This window comes from Scylla paramamosain, chromosome 6, assembly GCF_035594125.1.
Source record: "Scylla paramamosain isolate STU-SP2022 chromosome 6, ASM3559412v1, whole genome shotgun sequence".
NCBI lineage: Eukaryota > Metazoa > Arthropoda > Malacostraca > Decapoda > Portunidae > Scylla > Scylla paramamosain.
In genome coordinates, this window is record NC_087156.1 from 31,330,349 (window position 1) to 31,348,148 (window position 17,800).

The 17,800-nt window shown below is 41.5% G+C and overlaps 1 long non-coding RNA gene across 1 annotated transcript in view; it reads left to right on the forward strand.

The window, feature by feature from the left end:
- LOC135101597 (uncharacterized) overlaps window positions 1-16,082 on the forward strand; it is a 174,857-nt gene extending 158,775 nt beyond the window's left edge. Inside the window, exon 4 of the long non-coding RNA XR_010269329.1 lies at window positions 16,007-16,082. This is a non-coding gene — a long non-coding RNA (uncharacterized LOC135101597). The remainder of the gene's footprint in view (window positions 1-16,006) is intronic.
- Window positions 16,083-17,800: the final 1,718 nt, after the last annotated feature.

The window sequence follows — 17,800 nt, forward strand, 5'->3', positions numbered from 1 at the left end:
GAGAACTGTGGGTGACTCCGGCGTTTATGGGGATGATAATTGGCTGAGGGATCTGGGGAAGCTGTGTGGGTGATGTGTGGGAATTGCGAGTGTAAGGTGATTGTTGGGTTGAGATGTGATGACCAGTTTGGGGTTTTTGTGTGATCTGTAAGAGTTGCTTTAATTATTTTGGTGTATTGACTGTTCTTTGTTAATATTGAGAACGCTGTAATAATTTGTTTTGCATGGACACACACACACACACACACACACACACACACACACACACACACACACACACACACACACACACACACACACACACACACACACACACACACACAGAAGAATATAAAATAAGAGATTAATTTTGTCTTTTATAGGTCACAATACCATTCAGAACACTAAGAATATGTTTTTCATGAGCACATAGAACACAAAACGAATGGCTAATTTTATCTCTTCTACGTTACAAAATTATATAAAAGACAAATACAAATACAAATATAACTGCGTAAAAATTATAGGTGATTATGAGAAAAATCTGTCCTGTAGTAAAAGAGTTGAAATACAAATTAGAACACTCTATGACGTGATTTTTCTTACGATGGTGATGAATCGAAAGGTAAAATGGAATGCGCAGCGAAACAGTGGGGGATTTATGAAGTGGCCAGGGGGGATAAGAGGGAGAGGGAGGGGTGAGGGAGAAACTACCAGTACTCTAGGTGGTTTTAAATGCTTGCTACTCGCGATAGATTAGCCGACTACCGACCACCCGCCAGCCCGCTTGCTCCCCTTCACAAGCAGCCAGACGCGCCATTAGCCATCTCGCGAGGAAGAGATGTTGCACCGTGCAGCTTCAGGAGGAGTGGCAGAACAAAGCACAAAATACTCGTACCGGCAACACCCACCATGTCGTACCCCTCGTATACGTACCATCACAGTCACAAGTGTACTAGCATAACTTACTTGCACTGTGTCTATAGCATCTATCAGTTGTGCCTTTTAAGGAGATTATCAGCAGATTAGAGAACTTGAGTTTGTATTCATAAACGCTTTGGTCTCACTGTACGACAGTTTTCAAATGTCACAGAGATAATCAGGCTGGCTTTCTTGATATTTATTTCTCACTAATGATGCAGAATCCTTGTTAAGCTATTATTATTCATGAAAACACTCTTAAAGTCCCAATAACCTCCACTAAAGCCTGTGAGTTCTCGAAACACGGCGTGGAAGCGTTAGAAAATATCCGCCTTAAGATTGAAGGACAACTAGAGAGGCATGAATGTGAATACAGTACGCTGACATATTATTATCTATGATTGTACCTACTTTCATTTGTTGTGCCTTAATGTGCCAGTAACGCAACGAATGCAACGCGCGAACTTAGGGACTATGAAAAGTTCTGCTCTTGTCACGTAATGTAGATCTCTGTGTATATTGTGCGGATTCTTAGACTGCGAATTGTAAACGTTCTTATGTTATGTTATTAATAATTAGATGAAGGATAGATGCTTGTTTAGGAGCAGATAGATACATAACTTATCGACCACAACAACACATACACAGGCTTATCGAGACAATTTTAACACGAAAGATAATCATGGTAATGTAAATTTTAGGTGTACATTCATACACGTAGCCTTAACAAATGAACAAAAAAAAAGAAGAAATAAATAATATCACGTCTATCATACGAAGATTGCTCTCTCAAAATAAAAATAAAAAGTGAGAACATAAATAGGAAAAGAAGTCACGAAGATGGCAGATTTCTAGTGCATTAATAAAAAAAAGTAAGGTTTATCTTTATAAAAAGGAGAGAAAATAAAAATCCATTAATTTCACGCGTACGAATGAAAATAATCTCGTCAAAAAATAATATAAACACGAAAGGAATTAAGGAGACGCAAGAAAAAAAAAAAAAAAGCAAATTAGTAAAAACAAGGAAGTTCAAATTAAAGGAAAACAAACAAGGAAAGAAAAAAAAAGACTTAAGGTGACGTGGAGAACATGGGTAAAAAGAGGGAACGAGAGAGGGAAGAGTAACAAAGAAACAAAGAAAGAGGGATACACGTGATGATGAGAAATGTCACGGTAAGGGACAAGGTAGAGAGAGAGAGAGAGAGAGAGAGAGAGAGAGAGAGAGAGAGAGAGAGAGAGAGAGAGAGAGAGAGAGAGAGAGAGAGAGAGAGAGAGAGAGATACAGACAAACAGACAGACAGACAGACAGAAAGATAAAGAAATATAGACGCATAGATTTGTATGTTTCATTGTTATCATTTCAGAATACTTCATTTCAGAATTAGCTACCATTAGTGTCTGTGTAACTGCAGTAAACACACACACACACACACACACACACACACACACACACACACACACACACACACACACACACACACACACACACACACCACACACACACACTACACACACACTTTTTTCCCTCTTTGTATGTGTATGTGTGCGTGTGTGTGTGTGTGTGTGTGTCGGAAGCTTGGTCGAGTAGCACACTCACCTTTTAATTAAGGTGGAAAGATGAAACAAGTGAAGGTAACTGACAGGTGCCCGGCTTAATTAACTGTAAATGAAAGGATTATTAATAATCATCATCATTGTCATTATTATTATTATTATTATTATTATTATTATTATTATTATTATTATTATTATTATTATATATATATTATTATTATTATTGTTATTATTATTACTACCACCAACATTATTTTCATCATCATCATCATCATCATCATCATCAATATGGGTTTCTGTGGATGAGAAATTAATGACAGCTCGAAGCTATCACATTAATTTATATTTTTTGCCTGTGTGTATGCATGAGTGCGTGCGTGCGAGCGTGCGTGCGTCACTACTCTTATTAATTTCCTTCTTTTTTACTGGACTGAGACAAGTTCGCAATATCCCGCCTCCTAATATGGCCTAATTATATGTGTTCGTAGAGTTACTTATGTTGGTAACACACACAATTTCCTCCGTTAACTGGTTCACTCTCCGGTGGCTGTGGCTGGAGAATTCATTTTTAGTATCCCCCCTTGTCTCTTATCTTGAGTGATATTCAACACTGACTTCTTGCTCTGCATAATAATTTCCTTTAATGATTTCTGCCAATTTTCTTAGTTCTCTTATACTCACGTTTATTGTTATCATGATGCCTTTTTTTTTCGTAGTTCTTTCTTCCTTTGTTAGAAAACTTAACCTTCTTGGCCTTTCCTTGTCGCTTAGATACCGCAGACTATATGAAAAAAGATTAATAAAAAAAAGATTATATATATATAATATAATATATATATATATATATATATATATATATATATTTATATATATATATATATATATATATTATATATATATATATATATATATATATATACGAGTATATATATATATATATATATACTACACGTAGCTACGCATTTAAGTTACAGGTCTCTGCTTCTTTTTTGCTTTTCTTTATGTCCGAGTTTCAGCTTCACATATCAGCAGCGTATTCAAGTGTTAGTCGTGTTATTATTACTATTGGTGTTAATTTCCGGAGCATGTCCTCAAGGTATTGAAATGGTGACTGGCTTCACCTACAACTGCCACGGTCGCCCGAAGAAATGATAGCATTGCAATAGATTTTGTGGCGTTTCTTTATGGAGCAACTGTAGATACACTGTTAAGGGGAGTATTCGCAATTACACGTTGAGAATATCTTATATAAAATGTTTGGATATGTACAACATTCTCAAGAGATTATGTCATATTCAACAGAAATATTAGAAATCTTTCACTAGGCTTTGTGACATCACCGCTTGGGGACATTTGTACATTTATGCGTTTGTATGTGCGTCTTATTTTCCATCTTTCTCCGTGTCGTCCTACCCTCATACTTATATCTGCCATTCAGTGAGTCTATTTATGTATGTCTGTATGTCTGTATGTATGTATGTATGTATTTATTTATTTTTCTTTCTTTCTTTTTTTCTTTATATTTATCGTTCTATCTGTCTCTCTATCTATCTATGTCTGTCTACTGTCCATCTGTCTATCTATCTGGATATCATTGCAGTATTACTCTCTAAGAAATTATCTATATATATATATATATATATATATATATATATATATATATATATATATATATATATATATATATATATATATTCATCCATCTACATTCCCACATTTTCCCTACTAAATACCGTGATCCTGTAGTGTGTAACTGTATTTAATCGTCCACGTACCTATGTACGTGACGATTTAAATACAGTTACACACATATTTATCACACATATTTATTCCATATTTATTCTCGGGACCTTCAGCAGTGTTGCCTTATTATATACATTCATTTCTTGGTACGTATATCATTCCCCCATTCTCCAAACTCCGCTACCCGTCGCTCGTCTGCATTGATTTCCATTTTCCACGCTTGACTGAATGTAAATATGTGCTCATCGATGTGTTCCCGGGGGCTTAGTGCAGGTCTCTTCCCTTTACATACGTATGCATATTGGTTTGACGTTATTACTGCCATCAGCAAACATATCCGTGTGTGTGTGTGTGTGTGTGTGTGTGTGTGTGTGTGTGTGTTCCTGATGGTCTAACAAATTAAGTGGATCGAAAACCAGATTCACTATAATCAAAATAACTAAGAAAAACACAAAAATATATGTACAACAATAACAATAATAACAGCAACAACAACAGTAACAACAATTCCCGCCCTCCCCCAGGAAGGAAAGGGATACACACACACACACACACACACACACACACACACACACACACACTCACACACACACACACACACACACACACACACACACACACACACACACAGACACGCACATGCAGCATCATCCCGGGGCAAACCGCTTTGCAATCACGCAAATAAACACGAGATGAAAATAGACACCTCTTCGTCCTCCTCCTCCTCTTCCTTCTCCTCTAACTCTGTAACTCGAACGAGGATTATTGCCACATGTTTTCAGCCATTGTGGACCATTCGCTTTATTTACCATCCGTATTTGTGCAGAAATGGGAGATATATCACACTGCCAGCGGCCGGCGGGCAAGGGAGGATGGGAGGATTAGCTTGGGTGCGAACGGCCAGAGAAGAGAAGATATAGGGATAGGATGAGAATGAATGCGAGATGTTGTAGAGTTGATGGCCACTGTTTGATGAGGTTATTGGCTATGGGAAATGCAGAGAACAGGAAGGGGTTGGGTGAATATAGGATGGTGTTAATATAAGAGAGAGTTAGGAAGAAAAGTACAGATTATGGGGGTTGGGAAAAGGAGAATAGGAAAGGTAGCGTGTTGAGGAAGGGAAAGGCAGGCAAGGAATGACGGTGGTGGGTTAGGGAAGGGCGGGGAGGGCTCGGTGTATGAAATGTAGCCTTCAGGGAGGTACTGCGAAGGGATGGAGGAGAAGAAAGAAGTGTAGGAAGTTTTAAAAGGCCAAGATTTAGGGTACAAAATATATGAAAAGTTAATGAAGGAAAGGTGAAAAGGAGAAGGAGGAGGAAAAGGAAAGTTAGAAGGGAAGCTAGGAAAAAATGCTTGAATGGTGTTTTTTCTTTCTTTCTTTTTTTTTTTTTTTGCTATCCACCTCTTAAAGCTTAGAATTTTGTCGTTAATTAAATTTTTCGGACCTTATCTTTTCGTCGCTTCTCTCCTCACCTGCCTGCGTCTCCGCCCTCCCGCCTGCCTGCCTGCCTTTCTTCATTTTTATCCCACTGGGCTCATTAATATATTCCTTTTATCTCAAATCATGCTCTTTTATCTTATTTTCTTTCGTAATTCTCTATTTTCTGCTTTCTCTATGTACGCTTTTGTTTTATTATTGTTCACTGCTGACTTTTCCGTGCATTTCAATATTTCTCACCTTTTTTCACATATTTTCGTTTTCTTTTGTGAGTATGTTTTTACCTATTCACTGCATCATTTACCCTTTGCTGGTTTAAACGCAGCGAACAATTTACCTTCACCAGTTTCAAAGTCTAAAGAAGCATCTGTAGACACTGATTAGTCCTACAGTTTGTTTACATGGCGGCTACTTGACGACACCACACATCCACACAAACATGTATCCACTAACTCACTCCACCCACCCTTCCACACAGTAACAACCCACCTTTCTATACAGTAACAACCTGGTTTGAACTAGAACCTTCATCACGTCTGCACATTAATAGTCTCGTAAGGACTAACATATCTGCTGCTGTTTGTTCGGTTCTTCTTTTCTGCTCCTTTGTGTTCCTTCTTGCTCGTCTCCTGTTCACCTCGGCTCATCTGACAAAGAAATCCTAAGGTGGTTCATTCATTCCTCTTTATTCTATTCATTATTTTCACTTCGTTAGGTATTTCATTTTTTTCTTTTTGTGTGTTTTTTTTTCTTTATTCTTTCCTATTTATCCCTTATCCTTAGTTAGAGAGGAAGATGTTTGTTTGTCTATCTGTATGTATGTATGTATGTATGTCTACCTGTCCATCTTGCTGTCAGTCTGTTTGTCTCCGTCTGTATCTCTCTCTCTCTCTCTCTCTCTCTCTCTCTCTCTCTCTCTCTCTCTCTCTCTCTCTCTCTCTCTCTCTCTCTCTCTCTCTCTCTCTCTCTCATCTAACTTCTTTTCTTCTCAAGACTTCCCTTCCTTCTCTCTCTCTCTCTCTCTCTCTCTCTCTCTCTCTCTCTCTCTCTCTCTCTCTCTCTCTCTCTCTCTCTCTCTCTCTCTCTCTCTCTCTCTCTCTCGCATTTTTCTGTTCCTTTCCCCTAGTTTTCTTACTCTGCTTCCCTCTGCATCATTTCTTTAACTTTTTCTCTTCTTCCTTCTCTTCATCTAATTTCCCTTACTCCTTTCTTCGTTTACTTCCCCCACATTACACTGTCTCTCTCTCTCTCTCTCTCTCTCTCTCTCTCTCTCTCTCTCTCTCTCTCTCTCTCTCTCTCTCTCTCTCTCTCTCTCTCTCTCTCTCTCTCTCTCTCTCTCTCTCTCTCTCACACACACACACACACACACACACACACACACACACACACACACACACACACACACACACACACACACACACACACTCGGCTTTCAGATACTTTCCTTCGTAAAAAAATGAATAAATGTTTGAAGAAATGTAATTGTGAAGTAATCATCTTCTTCTTCTTCTTCTTCTTCTTCTTCTTCTTCTTCTTCTTCTTCTTCTTCTTCTTCTTCTTCCTCTTCTTATCCTGCTCTTTCTCCTCCTCCTCCTTCTCTTTTTCCTCCTTATCTCTCTCTTTCACGTCCTCCCCGTCATCTCACTTCTTTCTCCTCCTCCTTAACGCCTATCGCCTCCGCCTCCTCCTCCTTCACTGTCCTCTCTTCCTCCTTCACCTGCACCGTCTTCAGCTCCTCCACCTCTACCTGACCTTCCTCTTCCACCTGTAAGACCAAGGTTAACGAGCTAATTAATTAAGGTGACTTGAACTCCAATAGACTCGTTAAATTAAAGTTTATAGAAGCCTTTTTTTCTTGGACATTTTTTTTCCTCAACATCCTTGGTTTTTCTATAGCCTTTGAAATTGAGTTGTACAGGGAAAGGAGACGAGAGGAGAAGAGAGGCTCAAATACGTGAACTGGTTAGGTCGGTAGGCAGATGGAAAAAAAAAAGAGAAAGAATGAAAGAAAATGGCGGTAATACATGACAAAGTACAGACGAAGAGATAAGTAGGTGTGTAGCGTGCAAAGAGAACATCTAATAAATACTAAGTTGGATAGAAAAAAATAAATAAATAAATTGGATGTATTAGTCACACCACATTACAGAGCAGACGAGGAAATTAGTAAATGTATGGAGTGTAGATATAATTTCCAGCATTAAGTAGAGAAAATATCATAGTAGTGAACAGGCGAGCATCACCAAAAGGTAAGAAAAGCATATTGCCAGCGCGCTTATCAGAAAAGATTGTAGTAATATGACAAAAATGAGAGACTATAACGCCGGCGAACGCAGGGGAGCGATAACGTAAAGGAACAAGGAGATAAGAAGACTTCGAAGTATAAGGATGAGGAAAATGAGAGAGGTGGAAGCAGAAGATAAAAGAAAGAAAAATGTATCAGACAGGAAGGAGCGAGGGGCAGATAGGAATGTATGAAGCAAAAATTAGGAAGGGGAGAGAGAGGAGAAGAACGTTAAGGGAAGACAAGAGGAGGAGGAGGAGGAGGAGGACGAAGTGGAAGGAATGACGGGAAGAAAGGAGGGAAGGTAAAAGAGACGTAGGAAGGGAGGAGGGTATCAGAGAGAGAGAGAGAGAGAGAGAGAGAGAGAGAGAGAGAGAGAGAGAGAGAGAGAGAGAGAGAGAGAGAGAGAGAGAGAGAGAGGGGTGGGCAAGGCAGGTCAGTCCCCCTCACCCCTCTATCACAGCGCCTCACACCGCATCGAAATTGATTACGTCTATAAATAAAGCCTTACTTCCGTCTCGCCTCATTTTTACCTTCAATAGCGACGACCCAGCGGCCCATCACACACACTCACACACACACACACACATACACACACATACACACACACGCACACGGACGCACGCACGCACACTCCTCCCTTCCTTTTCGGCTCCAAGGAAGGACGTTCGAACGAGCACAGTCAGACAGGTGGTGGCCAGGTAAGGAGCGCTAATTAATACTTACCTTCGTGACGTCAGGCTCCTCCCGTGGAAAGGCCTGTACTTAGTTTTTATATTAACCTTTGCGTTTCTATTAAGTTCTGATTATGTTGGTGCGTGTTCTTTTGGTAGGTATTACTGTGCCGCGGGTACTGTTGCTCTTATTGGTGGTGGTGGTGGTGGCGGTGGTGATGATTTTATTGTTGTTGTTGTTGTTGTTGTTGTTAGATTTTTTTTATTGGAGTTCTTCCTAAAGTACTAGTGTTGCTATAACTATCACACTACTACTACTACTACTACTACTACTGCTGCTGCTGCTGCTGCTGTATCTGTTGCTACTACATCACCACCACCACCATAATCCCATCAACCCAAAAAGAAAACCCACCGTATTAAAACAAACCATCGAAGCACGAATCCTTACACACACACACAAAAAAACTAACCCATACACAGGTCTAACCTAACCTAACACGGAAAGAGAAGATACCCACAGAAAAAAAAATAAGAGAGAGACGGAGATCGGAGAAAAAAAAATAATAATAGAGGTGAGGCGTGAGTCCGCTGCATTGTTGGGGCGTCAGTGAGTGTTTATCGGAGTCCCTGCCTGACGGACGAACACGTCTGCAAGATCCTGACTCTGTAGCCCCACGACGGCAGTTCATCTCGACGGGAGGCCTGGCGGGCGGTGGTGCTTCTCTGTGTGGTCCGGGAAGGGGGAGGCAAGCAAGGGCCGTGTGTTTTATAGAGGATCTGACTGCTTATGGGCACACCATGTAGGGGGTTGGTCTTCCCTGCGATCCTGTCTTCCTCTTCCCGTGTCTCTTTTTTCTTCTCCCTCCTCCACATCCTCCTCCTCCTTTTTCCTTGCCCTGTTCTTGTACCTGGTGGATGGGTGGATGGGTAGGTGTGGGTGGGTGGGTAGGTGTGGGTAGGTTGGCTTGTGTGTGCGTAGATGGGTGGGTGGCTGTGAGTGGGTGAGTGGATGGATGTGTGTGTGAGAGAGAGAGAGAGAGAGAGAGAGAGAGAGAGAGAGAGAGAGAGAGAGAGAGAGAGAGAGAGAGAGAGAGAGAGAGAGAGAGAGAGAGAGAGAGAGAGAGAGAGAGAGAGAGAGAGGCACACACACACACACACACACACACACACACACACACACACACACACACACACACATTTCCTAAACCCAGCCCCTCAAACCCCTACCAACCCACAGCCACACGCCCCTCCATCCCGCCCCATCACTGCCCCTCGCCTCTTCTTCTTTCTCCTCCTCCTCCTCCTCCTCCTCCTCCTCCTCCTCCTCCTCCTCCTCCTCCTCCTCCTCCTCCTCCTCCTCCCTGACCTCCAGCCCCCTGTGTGACCTCGCCCCCCACAGGTAGGCGGGTTTACAAGGGATCAAAGCCTTTTTACTTGGACACGTCCCTGCTGGAGGAGAAATTCTCGTCATGGTTTTCTTCCTCGCCTCTCGCTTCCTCTCCCTAATTCTTGCGAGCGAAAGTTGTGGGATTTCCAAAAGGTGGATCTTACAGTGTGTGATAATTCCTGTAGATGATCCTCGATGTGGGGCTGATTGCGTGTAGATTATTATTGTTTTTGCAGAGATGTGAATTATAATTGATGGAAACAGGTAGTTGTGTTATGTTCTGTGTCTCGGTAGATGTGTAAAATCCTTTCTTGAATTTATGTGACTACTCATAATATTTATTTTTTGGAGGAAATTCTTGAAAAATATATATATAGCACTTATGTAAAGGGACATAAAAATTGATAATAACAAACAGATAGATTTTGTAATGAACTTGCTATGTACATTATTGATTTGTACCTCGTCCTCTATAATTCTATACGACATTTCTTGAAAATAAATAAATAAAAGGAATTTGTCGACTGCTCAAGGAGGCGTCAAGAGGAGTTTTAGTATAGTGATAGATTAGCCTCTCAGTCTTCCTTCTTCACTGTAAGCGCGATTGTTCTTTTCTTGTGTGTGTGTGTGTGTGTGTGTGTGTGTGTGTGTTATGAAGTCTGGCCAAGGGGATAGAAAATAGAAAAAAATATCTCGCTTACTAAGCCGCTCTCAAAAAGGTAACTACAAAAAGGGAATCCAAAAAAGGTTCCATATTTAGATCCGGAAGCCCCTCGATACTCTTGCGGAATGCATTACCAGCAGCAGCAAAGGAGGATAACGGCATCGCACTGATATTACGATCACAGCAGTCACCTTGAACTTAAATTAATATAGCCTTAGTCACCCACTTTCTCGATACATGACAACATTACAGGAAAATACTTCTACAGCACAGTCGTAGCCCGAGATTTAGTAACCTTCTGTCCTCACTTCCACTGTGTTTTCCGTTTTCTTCCAGGTTAAATCTTCTGATGTGACGGCACTCTCCATATAGAGCATGCCAGTTGATAGATTTTTCAGCTGATTAGAGGAGACAGCATTGAGAGAAGACGCTAAACCCAGTGGAAGCGAGTGAGGCATATTGCTAATGACTTTGCTAATTGCTAATAACCATGATAACCATGACCGCACTAGAATAATCATGTGTGCAGTGCTGTTATTATTCCCAGCATTACATAAAATACATTTCCAAATCCTTCAAATACAACTCGAACATTTACGTGAAAGAAACTGAATCACCGAAGAGTCAAAATATACGAAGGGGAATTCTGAGACATGGTTGCATGTAATACACCAAACTACTGAAATACATCCAGAAGATAACATAGAAAAATTGCGTTCATGCTCAGGAGAATGTGTGTAATCTGAAGTCCACTAGAATACTCACACCGTCCCCGCCATACGATATATCACTTCTTCGGTGGCTGATGGTCAGACGTGGCAGGATCCTTTATTCATGACTTTGGTGTGTGCACTAATAACTAAAAATGATAAGCCTGCTCCTGCCAAGTAATCCGAGGCGCGGTCACCTATCAGGCGGACCAAGACTCGCCACATTAGATGAATTTGTCTTACCAGGCAACGTTCTTACAGACTCATCGCGCGTGTGGGATTAATGAGAAAAAAATTTGGTGGTATTTTTTTTATTCTGACCAGGTTTTTTTTTATGTGAATGAAAAGTGTTTTACCTGCGTGACTGAATATTACAGCGGCCAGTGAGTGGTATATCAGGCGATGGTAAGACGCAACATTTGTGCTTTTACTAATATGTAAGAATTTATATGGCCACTTATCACTCTCTCCTTTCTCTTTTTTTTTTTGTCCTCTTTCTTTTCCTCCGTATCCCTTTATCTCTTATTTTCTTCACTATTTCTATTTTCACTGTCGTCGTCTTCGTTCTCGTCCTCCTCCTCCTCCTCCTCCTCCTCCTCCTCCTCCTCCTCCTCCTCCTCCTCCTCCTCCTCCTCCTCCTCCTCCTCCTTTCTATAATGTTTGCTCCCGTCCTCATCGTACCCAAAGAACTGGTGTTTTCCTAACAAATATTTCTTTTATTTTCATAAGCCTCCAAACACACGCGTTGGGAATTAATTTGCATTACACGAAAATACACAAGCTATTAGTGGCGTCAGATGCTCACGTATACCTGCGCGTGTGTGTGTGTGTGTGTGTGTGTGTGTGTGTGTGTGTGTGTGTGTGTGTTCCCGGCTTTATATCTGTTTGTCTATCTCTCAATCGGTCAGTCTCTCTCTCTCTCTCTCTCTCTCTCTCTCTCTCTCTCTCTCTCTCTCTCTCTCTCTCTCTCTCTCTCTCTCTCTCTCTCTCTCTCTCTCTCTCTCTCTCTGTCATGTATTGTTTTTTAGCTTCGAAGGACTATTTTGCTTTCCTTTCACTTTCTTTTTTCCTTCCATCCATCCATCCATCCTTTGAAGCGTCACCTGCATCATCAACAAAGACTTCATCTGCCCCTCACTGAGTATCGGAGCTGCGTGAGTTATCCCCCAAAGGCAGGCCAAAGAAATAATTATCTTTTCGGAAGGGAGAAAGGAAGGAGGAGTTCTGGGCGCGAGATTTTTATCCAAATATATCAGGTCCAGAAGAATAGCTTTTTTGTGTTGGACTTTCCTGGAATCTATATATATATTTTTTTTTTCCCGTCGTATATTCATGCAGGGTATTTATTCAAGTTCATGTGTACCTCGTATTGTTGTTATTGCTGTTGCCGTTGTTAGTTGTTGCTTTTTGCTTTCGTTGAAGATTATCAGGTGGGTTGGTATAAAAAAGTTGTGTTATTTTGCCTTCCCTTTCCTTCCTTATCCTCCCTTGTTTTGTTCTCTCCTCCTGCTGTCTAAACACGGACGCATCATCCTGCTTCTGAGTCCCAACAATACGACACTGGAAAAGAGGCAAGTGAAAGCAAAGCAAAGCAGATTTTCCTTTTGAATCCGTTCCCCGTCCACCCGTGAAGTCTGGCTTTGAACTTACATATTTTTTATAATTTTTATATAATCTCAAGGCTGAAAATCGTTTTTATTCGGATTTACATGTACAAAAGAGATGAAGGAGTAGGGGACGAAGGGAGAGACGGAGGAAGGGGAAAGAAATAAACAGAAAAAATAAAGGAATGAGAATGAAAGGAAAACATTCATACCAATACTACTCTTTCTCTTCCTGCCTCTCTCTTCATCTCCTTTCCTTCCCTCCTGCTCTCCCTCGCCCGCTCGACAACAATGGCCCGCCTGGCGATACTCGACGATATAATTATGAACTCGATGATCTGATATAGAAAACACCTGCTCGTTAATTATCAGAGTTATGTTAAGTATTCGTGCGGTTGATGGGATCACGATGGAGGTGCGTGATAGAGGCCCCGTGAATCTCTCTCTCTCTCTCTCTCTCTCTCTCTCTCTCTCTCTCTCTCTCTCTCTCTCTCTCTCTCTCTCTCTCTCTCTCTCTCTCTCCGTAGATCAAGATAAACATACGAACAGTGATGACCAGGTAGAAACAAGGAAGATAGCGGGGTGAGAGGAGGAAGGGAAAGAAAAAGGAGAACGGTCAGGAGAAAGAAGAGCAGGAGGAGGAGGTGGTGGTGAAGGAGGGGGAAAAAAAGAAAACGAAAAAGAAAAGAAAGAAGAGAGAAGAGCAGATAACTAAAGGGAGGAGGGAACACAAAAGGGTAGGAAAGGGGTGGAGGGGAAGAAGGTATAGAGAGTCTGTAGCTGCACTGTTGCCAATCCCTCTATGATTTCGTCTGTGCTCCATGGTTCAGGGTCGCACCTGGAGTAGTCTGGCAACATTGCTTAATGCTAAGGGGGAGGGGATGTGAATGCGATTTGATGAAGAAGCAAATAAATGTATAAATGAAGAAATAAATATATATATATATATATATATATATATATATATATATATATATATATATATATATATATATATATATATATATATATATATATATATAAGTAAGAGAAGGAGGGAAAGAGGAAGAGCGGGGTGTTTCGGATCCTCATAAATAGTGTTTGTAAATATGTAAGAATTCCTCGTAATGATTATGTTATGTTTTTCTTGTTTTTTTTTCTCTCTCTCTTTTTGTACATTAGAGTGAAGAGAAAATCGTTAAATAGATGTATACAAGGGGAGATAAAAGGGCAGAGAGAGAGAGAGAGAGAGAGAGAGAGAGAGAGAGAGAGAGAGAGAGAGAGAGAGAGAGTGTGTGTGTGTGTGTGTGTTGTGTGGGTTACAGAAGAAAGGAAAAGGGGACGGCCAAGAGGGAGAGAGTAAAAAAAAGTAAAAAAGCACAAAGCAAATAAAACTACAGAAATAAAGCGCGAGGGGGAAGGTGAAGGGGATGAATGGCGGGTCAGCAGGACGCGAACAGACGTGAAAGATGAATAAGAAATATATTTATACATCAATGCTACATTCTATCGGAAGACTTCGTGCTCACCTACATCAGAGTGAGAGAGAGAGAGAGAGAGAGAGAGAGAGAGAGAGAGAGAGAGAGAGAGAGAGAGAGAGAGAGAGAGAGAGAGAGAGAGAGCAGTAAACGTTCTATAACACTATCACCACCACCACCACCACAACAACAACAACAACAACAAAAACAACAACAAAAACAACAACAACAATAACAGCAACAACAATAACAACAACAATAACAACAACAACAAGCTCTCACCACGGTTCTCATGACACACACACACACACACACACACACACACACACACACACACACACACACACACACACACACACACACCTTTCTAATCTAATTAAGTCCACAGTCGGATCGCGTCTCCCTTCCTGGAAACCTCATTATTCACGGAGGAAAGTGAGCTCACCCACGACAAGTAGAAAGGAAACCTCACCTCACTTGTGCCGTGTCGTGTCGTGCCTGGGCGGGGCGGAGTGGCGGGGCGAGGCGCGGAGTGTGTGTGTGTCTCCTCGTGTCACCGTGTTACGTTACTGGCAGAAGTGACGCGGCGCTGGCACGGATGAATCAACTCGCAGGTGTCTAATTAGTCGCTGCCGGTCAAGCTTTCTCTGTGTGTGCAGTTTAATGATGGGACAAAGGGTGAGTGTTGTGTTGTGTCGTGCTTAGGTGTTCAGGTGTGTGTGTGTGTGTGTGTGTGTGTGTGTGTGTGTGTGTGTGTAACAAGATATAACGTTGTTCTAGCTTTGTGCTCCTGCTTTGCTACGCTTGCTCTGGCGGTGGCTTGTGTCATGGTGGTGATAAGAGGAGGAACTGATACCACAGAGAGTCGTCTGCACGTCAGTCGCCCGTCTTCCCTGCATCGCCACCGCCGCCACTCCCGCTTGCTGCCTGGTTGATGATTCTGACGCTAGAGGGACGCAGAGCTGTACTGGAATGACTCTTGTCTTGCTGCTCTCGGCCTGAAGTTGAAGATAGTAAGATAGTATAGTGTTTCTTGTCTTGTTATTGCCTTTGTTGCTTCAGCTCATCTTGTAGTTGTTAAAGTTAGTGGTTGTGGTGGTGGTGGTGATGCAGGTGACAAATATGAAAGCATCACAAACTAGCACATGTTTCTCCTTACAGCACGCACTCTAGCCTATATTTTGTAAACACGCGTTGAACATTAAAATCTCACAGTGTAGTGATCTGTGTTCTTTGCTAAAGGGCTAAAGGATGTATAACTGTATAATACTCCCTTGCTATTCTGGCCCATCACGTTCGTTGAGAAATTCAGGTAAACTGGTAACCTAGATATTGCAAATGGCGTTTCGTATCGTTTTTCGAAATTCATATCCACAATAGACTTGGAGGAAGAGACAGAGTATAGTATTAAGTCACCGCGTTACTCAGTAAAGCACCCGAACCTTATGTAAAAATTATGTCCAAGGTAAATTCAGGATGGATATCTCGGTCACAAATTCAATTACCAACAGGATCACGATTTTCCTCTGTCCTAAATGTTACATATCTTAAACAGTTGTGATATTTATGCTGAAAATTTCTGTTCCAGGTGCGTCGTTGCGTGAGGCACGGTGAGAAGACAAGACGAAGACGGTGCAGGGGACACGACACACCGGGGAAGGCAAGTGGGCTTTTCATCTTTGGTTTTCTTTCGAGGTTGATGTTCCTGGAGCGTGATGCACTCTTGAGCACGACCACTCGTGGCTTGGGACAGGTAACACACACACACACACACACACACACACACACACACACACACACACACACACACACACACACACACACACACACACGATGCACGTACTTGTGTAATATCTTATGAATGTCACGTAACTTATTTTCTCACTTCCTTGTCATTGCTGTTACAATTGAGATTCTATGTAAATATGAATTTCCACAGACATTTTTTTTGCTGAACTCAATTGCTATTCATATAACGTGATACATGACAGGATGGCAAGTCATGTAACCCAAAAGGAATCAGATGTTTGAATGGGATGATGGCAAATACTTTGATCCTGTCTTGTCGGAAAGGAGGAAAGTATTAGTTAGTGAAGGAAGACGTGTACTGTGGTGCTGCTTTAACTCATGCACATCACCTCCACCACCTGCAGTGTCAGCAAATGCTTCATGAACACCTGCCGCGGGGTAAACAGCGCGATTTCTTCCAGCTTGCCATCTTTTGTTTGAAAACATTTTTTCTCTTTCTTCTTCTTTTCTAGTTTGAAGGAAACGCCCCAAAACGGCAGGAAAAGATGGATGATGCGTGCAGTTTATGTATACTGATAATGAATGCGTCTTGGTTATGGCTTCTAAAGAATAATTCCTGTTTCTTGGTAAGGCAAGCTTTACCACCTGTCTATCTCACCTTTCTTGTTCACTGTGTACTTTGAGGTCGTGTTTCAGTGGCCACGTGCAGCATGAGTCCCGGCAGCGACCCAACACTCTTAGCGAGCTGCGGGACCAGTCTTTGAGGTGCATCAATTTAACACTGAATCGCCATCCCTTGTGTCCAGTGTTGGTTCACCTGACTAACTCTGCCGCCGCTCAAGCTCATAGACTGCAACGGGAAAATTTGTTGCGGAATATATATTGTCTTGAAGAATCAAGCTTTGTAATCTCACACTCAAAGTGATTGTCGCTATCATTTATGTGAAAGCGAACATTCTCACTTCACCTGGCCTTGAGCTATTCCTGTCATGCTCCTCCACACGTAGTTACCATCAGTAGCACGTAGTTCAACAGATACCTCGTTAATGACAAACAAGTTTTCTGGTATTTGTTCTTCTCATGTATTTTCATGTATCTGCTCGTGCATGTACTATATTATGGTACTGAATGACAATCTTAACCACTGATCATGACATGCTAAATCCATTCCTAGGGAAGCGTTAAGAATATAGAGATTGTCAGGAACCCCAGTGATATCATTCCATGAAGCCAAAGCAGCACAGGGCAAGAATTAAAGGCACTAAAGGCAGTGTTTCCTGCGGGTCTTGGAGCATCAGCACGGACAGCGCCTCAGCCTCAGAAGGTGTTTGTTTGGGCTTTATAATAGTAATAGCAAGTTTTTGTCTATAATGTGTTTTATGACTTATTTTTATTTGCATGAACTCTGAGAAGCTAACCAATATTATTCAGTAATAGATAATTGCAAAAGTGCATCTTTTACTGCTTGCTGGTGCTGTCCAAGCTAATCCACCTGAAGCACAAGTGAACATTACAACACAAGCAGCAAGTTTTCCATTAACCAACAATGCTCCGCCTCTGGAATAATCACCTGGTTTACCTCACTAGTAGAATAAGTGATTCCTGTCTAGATGGTGGATAAGCTGTCCTATGC